The sequence below is a fragment of the Ascidia mentula genome, chromosome 7 (assembly GCF_947561715.1).
Source record: "Ascidia mentula chromosome 7, kaAscMent1.1, whole genome shotgun sequence".
Classification (NCBI taxonomy): domain Eukaryota; kingdom Metazoa; phylum Chordata; class Ascidiacea; order Phlebobranchia; family Ascidiidae; genus Ascidia; species Ascidia mentula.
In genome coordinates, this window is record NC_138572.1 from 19,676,531 (window position 1) to 19,692,198 (window position 15,668).

Genomic DNA, 15,668 nt, shown 5'->3' on the forward strand with positions numbered 1-15,668 from the left:
ATCACTTTCCAATCTATAGTTTAAACGCTGCAACACAGGAAGTCTCCGCATATGGAGTCCTTTGTATCGTTATACAGAGCGTACTTGCACATCCTATAACAATACAACGCCCGTTCATAAACAGAATTTTCGTAACTTGGCAAGATGCCTCTTAACACACTTTTTCACTTTAACATTATTTGCGCAATTTTCTTTAGGCGTGGTTTCGCAAACAATGCATTTTCATTAGATTTTGACTTCAATATTTATCCTCCAGTTCGTATACATTTCAGCGACAATAAAAAAAATCAGATTTGGACCTTGATAGGCGGGTATTAGGGGCGGCTTATGATGATCCACTCGCACATACACATTTTTGCAGTTAGCTAATTGTTTATCCAAATACGTTGGTCTTGACTTTGAGAAACGGGGCGGCGTATATGTGAATTTCCGGAAATAATCGTTCTGGGACTTAATAAACGTTGAAGGGTCTTGGATATTGTCGGGGTTGTTTAACCCAAAAAATTGACCTGGTAACCTTAATGCTTTGCCATACAACATGTCGCTGGGTGATGCCTAGGGCGTTTCCTTATGCGCTGAACGTATGGACAAAAGGGCGAGTGGGAGCTGGATACCAATCAGGGTTGTTAGTTAACGATTTCAAAGCTAATTTTATTGTCTTATTGAATTTCTCCACCAGGCCGTTCGCTTTTGGGTTAAACGAAGTGGTGTTTATATGCTGGATACCTAGGAAGGCCATTGCGTTGTTCCACATTTCACTTGTGAATTGTGAACCTTTGTCGGTGGTAATTGATTCTGGAACGCCGTATAACGCAACCCAATTATGCAGGAACGCGTTTAAGACTGTCTGAGTTGTGCAGTTGGGCAAAAGCACTGCTGCTGGGAAACGAGTGAACCGGTCTATGATAACAAAAATATATGAACAACCGTTAGAGGGCGGTAGAGGGCCAATTAAGTCTGCATGGATTCTGAGAAACTTGTCTGGTACGGGCGGAAAATGCGAATTTTAGTCAACTGACAATGGTCGCAGCTTTTTGTCCAGACCTGAATGTCCTTTCTCATATGTGGCCAAACGTAACGGTTGCAAATCTGAGCGATAGTTTTCTTATGGCCTGGATGAGCTAACATGTGTACTGAATCAAAAATCTGTTTCCTAAAACCAAAAGGTATAAGTGGGCGAAAGGTTGCATGAGCAGCAGTATCTCCCCATAGGGTGAGATTTGTATCAGGGACTTCTTGAGAAGAAAGTTGGATAGAATCAGGTAAGAAACCTTTGGTCAGGTCTCCGAGCTGTGTGTTGGAATATCGTTCCAGTTGATTTGAGCTGAGTGTTGCAATATCGTTCCAGTTGATTTGAGCTGAGTGTTGCTATATCGTTCCAGTTGATTTGAGCTGAGTGTTGCAATATCGTTCCAGTTGATTTGAGCTGAGTGTTGGAATATAGCGTTGATTTGGGTTCGAGATAAAGCGTCTGCAACGATATTTTCAGCTCCAGGGATGTAGCGGACGTCTGTTGTGAATTCTGTGATATATGCAAGGTCTCTTGCTTGCCTTGGGTTTTCCCGAAGTGTGCTAGAAGTGATTGCAGACACTAAGGGTCGATGGTCAGTAAAAATTGTTACTGGCCGTCCTTCAAGTAAATATCTGAAGTGTTGCAGTGCCAATTTGATAGCTGCAAGTTCTCGGTCAAAGGTAGAATAGTTACGTTGAGCGGGGTTGAAGGTGCGTGAAAAGAAAGCAAGAGGTTCGTGCTTGTCACCTACGACCTGATGTACTACTGCACCGGCTGCTACGTCACTGGCGTCGGTGTACAATTGCAGCGTGGCGTCTGGGTTAGGATAACTCAAGGTGGTGTAATTGCTTAGACATTCCTTGGCTTTCAAGAATGCTTGTCTTGCTTCGTCAGTCATTTTAATTGCTGAATTTTTCTTATTACCATTTAGAAGTTGGTACAGCGGTGCAAGGGGATGGTTAGAATGGAGATAAATGAGTGATAGAAATTCAAGATTCCTGCAAAGCGTCGAATTTGCTTAGTGGTTTTTGGTTCTGCAAAGTCTTGAATTGCTTTGATTTTGGATTGCAGGGGCTGAAGGTCGTTTGGGGTGACCTTGTGACCTAAGAATGTCACCTCCTTGCGTCCGAAACAACATTTGTCACGGTTAACTTTTAGGCCAAAGAGTTGTAATCTGTCCAAGAATAGTTTGGGATGTTTCTCGTGTTCATCAGCTGTTTTGCTAAATATGAGCGCGTCGTCTAAGTACATGAAGACGAAATGGTTGATAGGGGCAACTACGAGATCTGCTAATTGCTGGAAGTAGCTTGGTGCTGTTTTTAACCCAAATGGAAGTCGGTTGAAAATTAGACTGGTGTTTTGATTGCAGTTTTGTGCCTATCTTCCGGGTTTAATGGGATGTTATGGAAAGCTGCGGTTAAGTCAATGGTAGAATAAACTGTTGAACCATGTAGTAGGTCTTGTATGGAAGTAAGTCGTGGAATCGGATATACATTTGCTTTAAGGATGCTATTAATTTTCCGGAAATGCCCACATAAACGAAGATTTCCGTTTGCCTTGGTGACGACGACCAGTGGCGACGCATAATTCGAGCTGCCTATGGTTGCTAGGTTACTGTCAACCATGCGTTTAATTTCCTCTTTGACCTTTGGTAGGAGGTCTGGGCGAATGCGTCGAACGGGATAATTTGGAGCTTTCCCATTGGTTGTTAATTCTGCGACTATTGGGTGTTTTGGGGGTTCTTTATAATCTGGCGGTTCTGCGAGGGTTGGGTATTGGTCTAGAATATTGCGGAAACGTGGGTCGGAAAGCATATCCATGTTAGAGATAGTGACAGAGGTGGAAGTTGCTATAGGTACGCTAGTGTGGGTGATTGCTGATTCTAAGGTTCCAAGAGCCGGTTTTAAGATTAACTGATGTTCTGCGAGAAACGGGTAGCCAAGAATTGGCTTGTCAACTGTGCAAAGATTGAACACAACTGGTACTGGGCCGAACCCTATGTCGATTATTAAAGTTTTTTGACCATAGCATGGTATGGGAGTTCCATCTGCCGTTAAGAAATTATTATGGACAATTTCAGCTTCTTTGTCTATTGGGAGAAGATTGCTTGAAGAACCCGAGTCAAGTAAGAGCAAAAAATTATGTAACTTGTCATAAATATATGGGATATGCGGGAATATTGGTTCGGGTTTTGCTTCACGTCTGATCTTAACTTCGTTAGTTTGTTTATTGCCTTTCCATTGGCAAGGGAGGTGCATTTATTTGCACGGGGACCGAAACGCGCGTGATAAAAACACAAGTCTGAATTATAACGCTGTCTATTTGGGGGATATCCCGAAAATGGCATACGCTGCTGGGCCCAACTGTACTGCTGCTGCTGTTGGAACAGCTGATGCTGATTGCTTCCTGTCGCGCGTTGCGGTGCTGTATTACGTGGCTGAAATGCGTCACGCCTGAACGATTGTGCTTGCCTGTTGTAATGTTGATAATTTTGGCGATCTGAATAATTCGGTTTTGGCGTGACCTGTCCTGTAGCTGAAGATTTAAACGTAGTTAGCAATTCCTGTATTTGGCTTGTTAAACGTTGCATTTCAATTGGCTGCGTGTGGTCGCTTGGCGCATTGGGGTTGGTATCTGAAATTCGATCTGCTAAAATTCCAATGTCTTCTAGCGATGTATCAGGATTTTGTGACTTAATCAAGGTTTGAATTTCTGTCGGCATGCGTTGCAGAAATTCGTTTAACACTAATTTTCGTGCTAATGGGTTGGTATGCGTGTTTTCAGCACAGGCGTTTGCCAAACGATGTAAATAAACACTTGGGAATTCATTGGGTTGTTGAACGAGATTTTAAATGTCCGTCTGCCAGATTTGGGCGCCCAATCCTGTGGCTTGCTTAATTAATGCCTTCTTAAGGGTATTATACGGCGTATCAGTTACAGAGGCCTGCGAAATTATGTTTTCAAACTGTGACGTTGGCTCTTTCGAAAATCTTTTTAACAAAAAATCGGACTTGACATAATCCGAGGTGATTGCCATTTTTTGAAATTATCTATCGGCATATTGGAAATATTGCGCATGACTTTGGGCGTTGGGCCAAAACCTTGCGAGCTGGAAGGTTTGTTTGACCATCGGCTGTGGTGGCGTTTCATTTGCGCCGTTAGCAACATCAACGTGATTGGACGTCGAAAGCACTGACTCGTTTGTTTCCGATGAAACACTTTGCGGCGAAACCATGGGAATTTCTGCTTCGCCTGTTGACATGGCGACCGTTGGGTTATAAGGGGTTGTGGTTTTACTGCGCGTGCGCTTACTTACGGGCGAAAAAGTGGCAGACCGTTATCCCGGACAAACAATTGGCGCTAAACTATGTAAGTTTATGAAAATTTCCCTAGCGACCTAGGTCTTATGGGAGCTATTAGGCTTTTAAAGGGTGAAACACAATACACATTGAACAGAAAAAAATAATCATGCAATATAAAATTCGTTTTTCAATAAACAATTAAATGCGTGCGCGAGCGATTACAGTTTTTGAATTATTCGTTTTTGTTATTGTCGATGGTTATTGTACCTCTGGTTGTGCAGAAGTGCTGCGTTTGTTCCGATTTCCTTGGCTGTCCGGTTCGGTTCTGGGATGTTGAGTGGGGCGTCTTCCCTGTTGTGGAGACGGGTTTGCTGGTGCAAGTGGTGAAAGCGGTCATGATGGTGCGTTGCAACACAGGAAGTCTCCGCATATGGAGTCCTTTGTATCGTTATACAGAGCGTACTTGCACATCCTATAACAATACAACGCCCGTTCATAAACAGAATTTTCGTAACTTGGCAAGATGCCTCTTAACACACTTTGTCACTTTAACATTATTTGCGCAATTTTCTTTAGGCGTGGTTTCGCAAACAATGCATTTTCATTAGATTTTGACTTCAATATTTATCCTCCAGTTCGTATACATTTCAGCGACAATAAAAAAAATCAGATTTGGACCTTGATAGGCGGGTATTAGGGGCGGCTTGTGATGATCCACTCGCACGTACACATTTTTGCAGTTAGCTAATTGTTTATCCAAATACGTTGGTCTTGACTTTGAGAAACGGGGCGGCGTATATGTGAATTTCCGGAAGTAATCGTTCTGGGCCTTAATAAACGTTGAAGGGTCTTGGATATTGTCGGGGTTGTTTAACCCAAAAAATTGATCTGGTAACCTTAATGCTTTGCCATACAACATGTCGCTGGGTGATGCCTAGGGCGTTTCCTTATGCGCTGAACGTATGGACAAAAGGGCGAGTGGGAGCTGGATACCAATCAGGGTTGTTAGTTAACGATTTCAAAGCTAATTTTATTGTCTTATTGAATTTCTCCATCAGGCCGTTCGCTTTTGGGTTAAACGAAGTGGTGGTGATATGCTGGATACCTAGAAAGGCCATTGCATTTTTCCACATTTCACTTGTGAATTGTGAACCTTTGTCGGTGGTAATTGATTCTGGAACGCCGTATAACGCAACCCAATTATGCAGGAACGCGTTTAAGACTGTCTGAGTTGTGCAGTTGGGCAAAAGCACTGCTGCTGGGAAACGAGTGAACCGGTCTATGATAACAAAAATATATGAACAACCGTTAGAGGGCGGTAGAGGGCCAATTAAGTCTGTATGGATTCTGAGAAACTTGTCTGGTACGGGCGGAAAATGCGAATTTTAGTCAACTGACAATGGTCGCAGCTTTTTGTCCAGACATGAATGTCCTTTCTCATATGTGGCCAAACGTAACGGTTGCAAATCTGAGCGATAGTTTTCTTATGGCCTGGATGAGCTAACATGTGTACTGAATCAAAAATCTGTTTCCTTAAACCAAAAGGTATAAGTGGGCGAAAGGTTGCATGAGCAGCAGTATCTCCCCATAGGGTGAGATTTGTATCAGGGACTTCTTGAGAAGAAAGTTGGATATAATCAGGTAAGAAACCTTTGGTCAGGTCTCCGAGCTGAGTGTTGGAATATCGTTCCAGTTGATTTAAGCTGAGTGTTGCAATATCGTTCCAGTTGATTTGAGCTGAGTGTTGCAATATCGTTCCAGTTGATTTGAGCTGAGTGTTGCAATATCGTTCCAGTTGATTTGAGCTGAGTGTTGGAATATCGTTCCAGTTGATTTGAGCTGAGTGTTGGAATATCGTTCCAGTTGATTTAAGCTGAGTGTTGCAATATCGTTCCAGTTGATTTGAGCTGAGTGTTGCAATATCGTTCCAGTTGATTTGAGCTGAGTGTTGGAATATCGTTCCAGTTGATTTGAGCTGAGTGTTGGAATATAGCGTTGATTTGGGTTCGAGATAAAGCGTCTGCAACGATATTTTCAGCTCCAGGGATGTAGCGGACGTCTGTTGTGAATTCTGTGATATATGCAAGGTCTCTTGCTTGCCTTGGGTTTTCCTTGAGTGTGCTAGAAGTGATTGCAGACACTAAGGGTCGATGGTCAGTAAAAATTGTTACTGGCCGTCCTTCAAGTAAATATCTGAAGTGTTGCAGTGCCAATTTGATAGCTGCAAGTTCTCGGTCAAAGGTAGAATAGTTACGTTGAGCGGGGTTGAAGGTGCGTGAAAAGAAAGCAAGAGGTTCGTGCTTGTCACCTACGACCTGATGTACTACTGCACCGGCTGCTACGTCACTGGCGTCGGTGTACAATTGCAGCGTGGCGTCTGGGTTAGGATAACTCAAGGTGGTGTAATTGCTTAGACATTCCTTGGCTTTCAAGAATGCTTGTCTTGCTTCGTCAGTCATTTTAATTGCTGAATTTTTCTTATTACCATTTAGAAGTTGGTACAGCGGTGCAAGGGGATGGTTAGAATGGGGATAAATGAGTGATAGAAATTCAAGATTCCTGCAAAGCGTCGAATTTGCTTAGTGGTTTGTGGTTCTGCAAAGTCTTGAATTGCTTTGATTTTGGATTGCAGGGGCTGAAGGTCGTTTGGAATCCTAAGAATGTCACCTCCTTGCGTCCGAAACAACATTTGTCACGGTTAACTTTTAGGCCAAAGAGTTGTAATCTGTCCAAGAATAGTTTGGGATGTTTCTCGTGTTCATCAGCTGTTTTGCTAAATATGAGCGCGTCGTCTAAGTACATGAAGACGAAATGGTTGATAGGGGCAACTACGAGATCTGCTAATTGCTGTAAATAGCTTGGTGCTGTTTTTAACCCAAATGGAAGTCGGTTGAAAATTAGACTGCCCACTGGTGTTTGATTGCAGTTTTGTGCCTATCTTCCGGGTTTAATGGGATGTTATGGAAAGCTGCGGTTAAGTCAATGGTAGAATAAACTGTTGAACCATATAGTAAGTCTTGTATAGAGCTGCCTATGGTTGCTAGGTTACTGTCAACCATGCGTTTAATTTCCTCTTTGACCTTTGGTAGGAGGTCTGGGCGAATAAGTCGAACGGGAAAATTTGGAGCTTTCCCATTGGTTGTTAATTCTGCGACTATTGGGTGTTTTGGGGGTTCTTTATAATCTGGCGGTTCTGCGAGGGTTGGGTATTGGTCTAGAATATTGCGGAAACGTGGGTCGGAAAGCATATCCATGTTAGAGATAGTGACAGAGGTGGAAGTTGCTATAGGTACGCTAGTGTGGGTGATTGCTGATTCTAAGGTTCCAAGAGCCGGTTTTAAGATTAATTGATGTTCTGCGAGAAACGGGTAGACAAGAATTGGCTTGTCAACTGTGCAAAGATTGAACACAACTGGTACTGGGCCGAACCATATGTCGATTATTAAAGTTTTCTGACCATAGCATGGTATGGGAGTTCCATCTGCCGTTAAGAAAAAAATTTTAAGAAAATATGGACAATTTCAGCTTCTTTGTCTATTGGGAGAAGATTGCTTGAAGAACCCGAGTCAAGTAAGAGCAAAAAATTATGTAACTTGTCATAAATATATGGGATATGCGGGAATATTTGTTCGGGTTTTGCTTCACGTCTGATCTTAACTTCGTTAGTTTGTTTATTGCCTTTCCATTGGCAAGGGGGTGCATTTATTTGCACGGGGACCGAAACGCGCGTGATAAAAACACAAGTCTGAATTATAACGCTGTCTATTTGGGGGATATCCCGAAAATGGCATACGCTGATTGGGCCCAACTGTACTGCTGCTGCTGTTGGATCAGCTGATGCTGATTGCTTCCTGTCGCGCGTTGCGGTGCTGTATTACGTGGCTGAAATGCGTCACGCCTGAACGATTGTGCTTGCCTGTTGTAATGTTGATAATTTTGGCGATCTGAATAATTCGGTTTTGGCGTGACCTGTCCTGTAGCTGAAGATTTAAACGTAGTTAGCAATTCCTGTATTTGGCTTGTTAAACGTTGCATTTCGTTTGGCTGCGTGTGGTCGCTTGGCGCATTTGGGTTGGTATCTGAAATTCGATTTGCTAAAATTCCAATGTCTTCTAGCGATGTATCAGGATTTTGTGACTTAATCAAGGTTTGAATTTCTGTTGGCATGCGTTGCAGAAATTCGTTTAACACTAATTTTCGTGCTAATGGGTTGGTATGCGGGTTTTCAGCACAGGCGTTTGCCAAACGATGTAAATAAACACTTGGGAATTCATTGGGTTGTTGAACGAGATTTTAAATGTCCGTCTGCCAAATTTGGGCGCCCAATCCTGTGGCTTGCTTAATTAATGCCTTCTTAAGGGTATTATACGGCGTATCAGTTACAGAGGCCTGCGGAATTAAGTTTTGAAACTGTGACGTTGGCTCTTTCGAAAAACTTTTTAACAAAAAATCGAACTTGACATAATCCGAGGTGATTGCCATTTTTTGAAATTATCTATCGGCATATTGGAAATATTGCGCATGACTTTGGGCGTTGGGCCAAAACCTTGCGAGCTGGAAGGTTTGTTTGACCATCGGCTGTGGTGGCGTTTCATTTGCGCCGTTAGCAACATCAACGTGATTGGACGTCGAAGGCACTGACTCGTTTGTTTCCGATGAAACACTTTGCGGCGAAACCATGGGAATTTCTGCTTCGCCTGTTGACATGGCGACCGTTGGGTTATAAGGGGTTGTGGTTTTACTGCGCGTGCGCTTACTTACGGGCGAAAAAGTGTCAGACCGTTATCCCGGACAAACAATTGGCGCTAAACTATGCAAGTTTATGAAAATTTCCCTAGCGACCTAGGTCTTATGGGAGCTATTAGGCTTTTAAAGGGTGAAACACAATACACATTGAACAGAAAAAAATAATCATGCAATATAAAATTCGTTTTTCAATAACAATTATATGCGTGTGCGAGCGATTACAGTTTTTGAATTATTCGTTTTTGTTATTGTCGATGGTTATTGTACCTCTGGTTGTGCAGAAGTGCTGCGGTTGTTCCGATTTCCTTGGCTGTCCTGTTCGGTTCTAGGAAGTTGAGTGGGGCGTCTTCCCTGTTGTGGAGACGGGTTTGCTGGTGCAAGTGGTGAAAGCGGTCCTGATGGTGCGTTGTGGAGGAGGTGTTGAAGGTTCCTTGCTTCCAGATGATTGTCTTCGGCGCCTAAGTGCGCTAAGCAAGAGGGGGCCCAATGTTGAGTTGTTGCGCGGGCGGGAATAGAGCTGGAAATCCTGGTCGAAAAGTATTTGAGAAGTTGGAGACAGATTGTCACCAGGGTGCCTGGTTTGGCGTGCTGGTCGCCTGGGGTTGTACGGGCTGCGTCGTCGGTTTGCCGGGTATCTTGGTGTACTGGCTGGTGAAACACGTCTGCTTCTTCTTGTTGATCTCAATGGAGGGTCCGAAGTTGGGGCACTATTGTAAATAACTCTAATTGACTCAGAGATATTTAACAGAGCCTCGATAACTTGAGCGCGAATTGAGCCTCTTCGATTGTTAAACCTGCTTCTACCCCGTTCTATTAAGCAAATCAGAATTAGGATATCTTCCCGAATAATTGTATTCATATCTGTTATCAGCTCCATTACGACGGTACATTACAACGTTTCAATAGAATGTCGATAGAATCCAAGCGAATAGAATAGACTGAGACTGAATTTACGGGTAAAAACTGGGCTTTTTAAAGCTCTTCATACTGAGAGCTGATTGGTCAATAATGTCACGTGATAACACGAACCGCTCGAAGTTATATAATACAAGAACACAAAATACAGGATATTGTCAGCCAGTGCACATCGAAGTTATGTGTGTGTGAACCGGGTATAGGTGATTCACGTGCTGCTGGGCAGATTTGTTCACATGGTCTGTTGCACACTAACGGAAGGAGATCCTTCTTGTATTATCTGGGACGCATTAAAATAGTTAGTGTAATAAAAGGGTATGAATATTTTATATGGTAAACAGGATATTAAATGAATCGCTTTACTCGAGAACATTCTATGGGTTCATCATTTAAGTCACATTATGGGATTTGCAAAACTTGTGCAATGCTGCACAAATAGCATTACGTAATATAAGCACTGGTTTCTGTGACGTATGTTACAAATACAAAACATTACGCAATACAAGCGCTAATTTCTGTGACGTATGTTACATGCTAAAACATATCGGCGATCATACAGAAAATCGCACGATGTTAAAGGTAAAGAAGCAAGTTAAACTTCCGTCATCTTATACCTTTATTAATATGTACAATATATGTACAATAGGAGTCCTTGTTCATGCTCTGTCCGGGTTACATCTTAAGGCTTTCTGCTTGTAACTCCCTACATTCCACTTCCATGTCGATGCTAGTTTAAAAGTTGCTTTCCTCAGGTAGGTTTAAACCATAACTTACTCTGGTGACTGTTTTCATTCCACATTCAACCTGGTCACACAACAGCTGAAATATTCAGGTCTTTGTGTGGAAAAAACTTATTTTTTATTTTCCACAGGAGTCTGACGATGGTATTAATGTCTTTACTGAACACGAATACCATTCGACCGAACATTGTTGAAATGCAACGTAGAGCAATAGGTCGGCACTTCGGACTTGACATAAGTAAGTCATGTGATCAACATAAAACAAGTTTAGTCTGTGAAGTCAGTATCCTTATCAGATTCTGTTAGTAATGACTAAAAAATATTGCAATCCTCTTATGTGTCAAGTTTTGTGGATTAACTTATGTTGATATCAAAGCAATGTTGGATGACATTAGTTGATGGAACTTGTGACTCTTCGAAACTCAATTTTTGGGCTTTAAATGTGAATTTGAGGTAAAATCTTTCGGGCGAGATGAAATTTCGTGACGTCATTATCGCGGTAAAATTACGTCGGTGCTCTACATCACGTGACTTGTCTTGCAAACAAAAAATATCAGAATTTTGTGTTTTTGGTAATGGAGCTGAGTTTATTAACATGGATCTGTTTTGCGTCAGTTATCTTCAAAAACAAACTTTACAAAGAATCGTTTTATTGCGAAAATCACTTAATCCCTTGTCATGTGATCTGGAACATCAGTAAGTTTGAAGAGGATTTAGAGAACAATCCTGCTTAGAGGATCTTGATTCACTTTTATCGACATCAGCTATAAATGAACCCCACTCTGCAGCTCACTTCCATGGTCGGGTGGAAACTCATCCCTGGAAGAAATAAAATGTCAGTTTTATAAAAAGCTGGAAATTCAATGCAATCATCTCATGTTGATTAAAGACTGTGTTCGTTTGTGTTTTTGTGCAAACTGGTGGTTTGAAGTTTTACTGCCAGGCAGTGTCCCAATATCATGTGGTTGCTAGGCGATACATTTACTGTGGTAGTTTCTCCCCAAATGACAGAGAAATTTAATTTCCAAGCACTACATGACCAGGTTTAGAGTAATTGTTACAAACTAAATGGCAGCTTAATTATTATAAACCAATAACCTTAATTTTATAACATTCTACGTAGTAAAGATGGGCTTTTACAAAAGAACAAATAAGTTTGCACTTAATTGATTTGTTTTACCACAAAAACCCGACTTTTAGCTGCACAAAATTATCACATAGTATTATAGCGTCTAGTATTGGTCGTTAAAAATTCCTTTAAAACAGCTTCAAATTTGTAAAGCGTTTGTTGATTACAATCATTGCTAGCGTTATCACCGCATGTCTCGTCCATAGATAATTTATCACCTGGAACATCGGCATTGAAAATTGGATCAAGCTTTTGTTTGCTTTGGACAACGTAAACATGGGATGATTATGATTTCTGCAATTTCGCACAAGCGTGGGATCGGTGACGATAATAACACTTGTGACGTTTAACGAACCCTCGGCTCTCGGCTTTCTGTCGGAATTAACTTCTTTCGTCGAGTGTCAACAAGTATATCAAAGTGATCAAGAAAATCAGCACCAAGAATTGACTTCTCAATATCGCTAACCAAAAATGTCCACCGCAAGCTTCGCTTTAAACCAAAGTCAACCGATAAAGACACATCACCAAAAGACTTAAATGTGACTCCAGATGCACCAAATAATCTACCTGATTGTGGTTGAGACAAACGTGGAGAAAACCAACATGGAATGATACTGACGTCACTTCCAGAATTAACAAGGAATTGCAATCGATTAATCCTGTCCAGTACGGTGAAAGTTTTGTTGCTAATAAAACGATTTTGACCCTGCCGACTCATCACCTTCTACCTCGTTTATTAAATACATGGCACAACCAGGCTGGCATGATCTAGCCGCACTGCCGTAGGTCGAATGGTAGTAACACAACTTTGCTGGTGCCATACCATGAAACCCAGAAGCATTTGGCTGATTAAAGCGGTTTCTACTCTGAAACCTACTTGATGGCTGTTTATTCTGTGGTCTAGGGTTCGAATTGCTTTGAAAGTAATTCCTGTGTCTGGGAAAACTCTGTTGTTGAGGGTTGTTTTCCTGCCTATCTGATGCTTGTGAAGCATTCATAAAACTGGCCGTCTGAAGAGTTTAATCGTTTGAATATCCTCTATTAGTTTCATCAAACGTTTGTCAGAACTGTATTTAACAATCGTTTGCGAATTAACAATAGAAGGCGACGACAATGGAACGGCATAAAACACGGTTGCCGCAGATGAATTTTGCATAAACAAATTAGGCGAATTAATCATCATCATGCTATCTGCTTTCTCAGCTAATTCGTCTAAACTCAAGTGCATACTGGCGGAAAGAATTAACCGTATTTTTTTCGGTAACCGATCCAACAGTAACTTTTTAAGCAAAGCGGTGGAAGACGCACTTAATTCCCCAAAATTCGACGGCAAGATTTTCATCTCACTTAGAAGTTCAGTGGGTCGCTTGTTGTCGGAACAAGAGGAATTCAGTAATTTCGTCAACAGAACCTGTCCCTGAGACTCATAAAATTTAAGTAAGCTCTGTTTCAATGCTGTGAACGGAAAACGATCATCTCTATTTCAAATCAAATGACCGACTCGTGCAATCTGTTCGTCACCCAAACGCGGAATGATAAAACGTTCGAACTTGCTATCTATCCCATACGCTTGAAACAACGGACAAACTCGACCTGGTCTCACAAACAGGCTTGGCCGTGGTTCTGACCAATGAATAGTGAAAGGGTCCGAACCGATTTGATTTAACTCACTAATGATATCATCTAAATTGCTATTCTGTTGTTGCGACCTTTCACCTCCGAAAACGTTAGGCGTGGAAGTGAGTTTAGTTTTGTGCTTTGCAAATGGAAGAATATTACTCATAAAAGCCATCTTCCGTAGCAACTCAAAACAGAACGAAACTCCGTTTCAACAAGAAAAACTAAGGATTTTTCGTTTCAATCACAAGCGCAGGTCACCGAAATGAAGCGTTCGATTACTTGTCTTAATATTATTAATGCGCTATCTGACTCAAAAAAAATCCAATACTAGTAAAGCGACAAAAACCGAACCTTCATGTAATAACAGTCTGACTCCAAATAAAGCGCAACAAAATATGTACGAAATTATTCTCTGTTTCTTACCAGTTTAAATATATGTAGATCTTTTGACAATGTATTTGCCGGTTAACCTCTCACACTGCATACAATACGTCTCACCGATTAATTCAAATCATTTTTGTTTTCGTCAGCGAAAAATCACAATTTGCGGTGGACGATTTAAACATAGATGGTGACGAGGGACCGGTGGAACCATTCTTGGTTATAGGACTGGCCCTATGCAAGGTACAGGCGTTGCAAAAAGAAAAACACTAAGCGGCAGTTAGAAAAAGTAAACTTTGCATTTTTTTGTTAAACTATTTTTTTCAAAAAAACAAAGTGTTTCGTTCACCAATGATATTTTGCGTAAAGAGAAGACATTGAACGGTGTGAATGTGAACACATTTCTAGGCATGTCTGTGGCACGTGCTGACGGCAAGTTTTCGATAATTGTTTGATTAACGTAACTAAAAATCAGCAATGTTTTATTCATACAGTATACAGAGTATTTTAAAGCCTCAGTATTTATGCGGTGATCAGGTTGTCAACATAACAACAAATGAACATATATATCTCAACATATCATGATTGAGAATGTGATGGCTTATAAAGGACGAAGGTGTAAATGAAAAAGAATTATTAGACGTTCCAAGCAATGGTTGTTATCGGCGGTGCAGGTACGAGTTAGGTACCTGCAGAATGCAAAACAAAAGGAGAGTGAAACGACGAGAAAAGTCTGAAGGTTTAAATAAATTGGCGGTGACTTTACACAACATGCGGTTACTACAAGGAATTATTAACGACCAACACGAGACGCTACAGTATGTAGGGATTTGTCGGTGATCATACGGAAGCCAGAATAAGTCAAGATTTTCTTATATGTGTTGAGCTCCGCCCACGCCCCAAAGTTGTCATGGTAACAGGATGTTTGAACCTCTAGCGCACCCTGGTGGATGAAAGATATACGACTTTATTAAAAGTGAAATGTAAAACATTACTTAGGAAAGTGCAGTCAGTAACAACAGTAGAAAAACACAACTGATTATCAACACTTATAACAAGCAGAATTTCAAAAAAGTAAAATGCACAATTAATTATGAAAACCACACATTTCATTTGTTTCCATGCAACAATACACAACTACTTGCGTTATAACATACAAAGCACATCGAGTAAATGCTACTTTATAATGATTATGTGGGCTTGTAATTGTGACAACTTAACAATATTTACACTTAGGTAAATACTGTACATATTATTGAAGCACAAGTGGTGATTAGTTGCAGTGTTATGTGAATTCATTGGTTGGGATTAACACAAGAATGCTTTATGACATATATGGCGATGACCCTGGGGAGGTGTTTATGCAATTCAGCAACAAACGTTTGTGTTATTGTCTGAAGGAGAGATGTGGCCTTGCAATAAACCACAACAGATAGCATACTAAAATCTACACTGCGGGATAAAAAGCACCTGTTCTTTCACAAATGACTAGGCCATTAAATGATTCATATTCCTGCAAATATAGCCTGAAGTTTCAGACTTTTTAGTTTAATGTTCTACAACACCCACCACCAAGTAACTACCAGATTTAGACGCTCAAAACTTTAAACTAGCTCATATTCGCCCTAACAATGGTACATGCATATGTGCTTACTCAAGTGTAAAATTGATCCCTATGTCACACCGCTAGCTTTGTTATGTCATCATTATATTGTGACAGAGGACCACTAGGTGGACATTTTCCACTTGCGAAACTAATTTAATAAAAATACAAATATGCAGTCTTATATAGTTGGGCTACCAACCTGAATCTCAATTGTCCC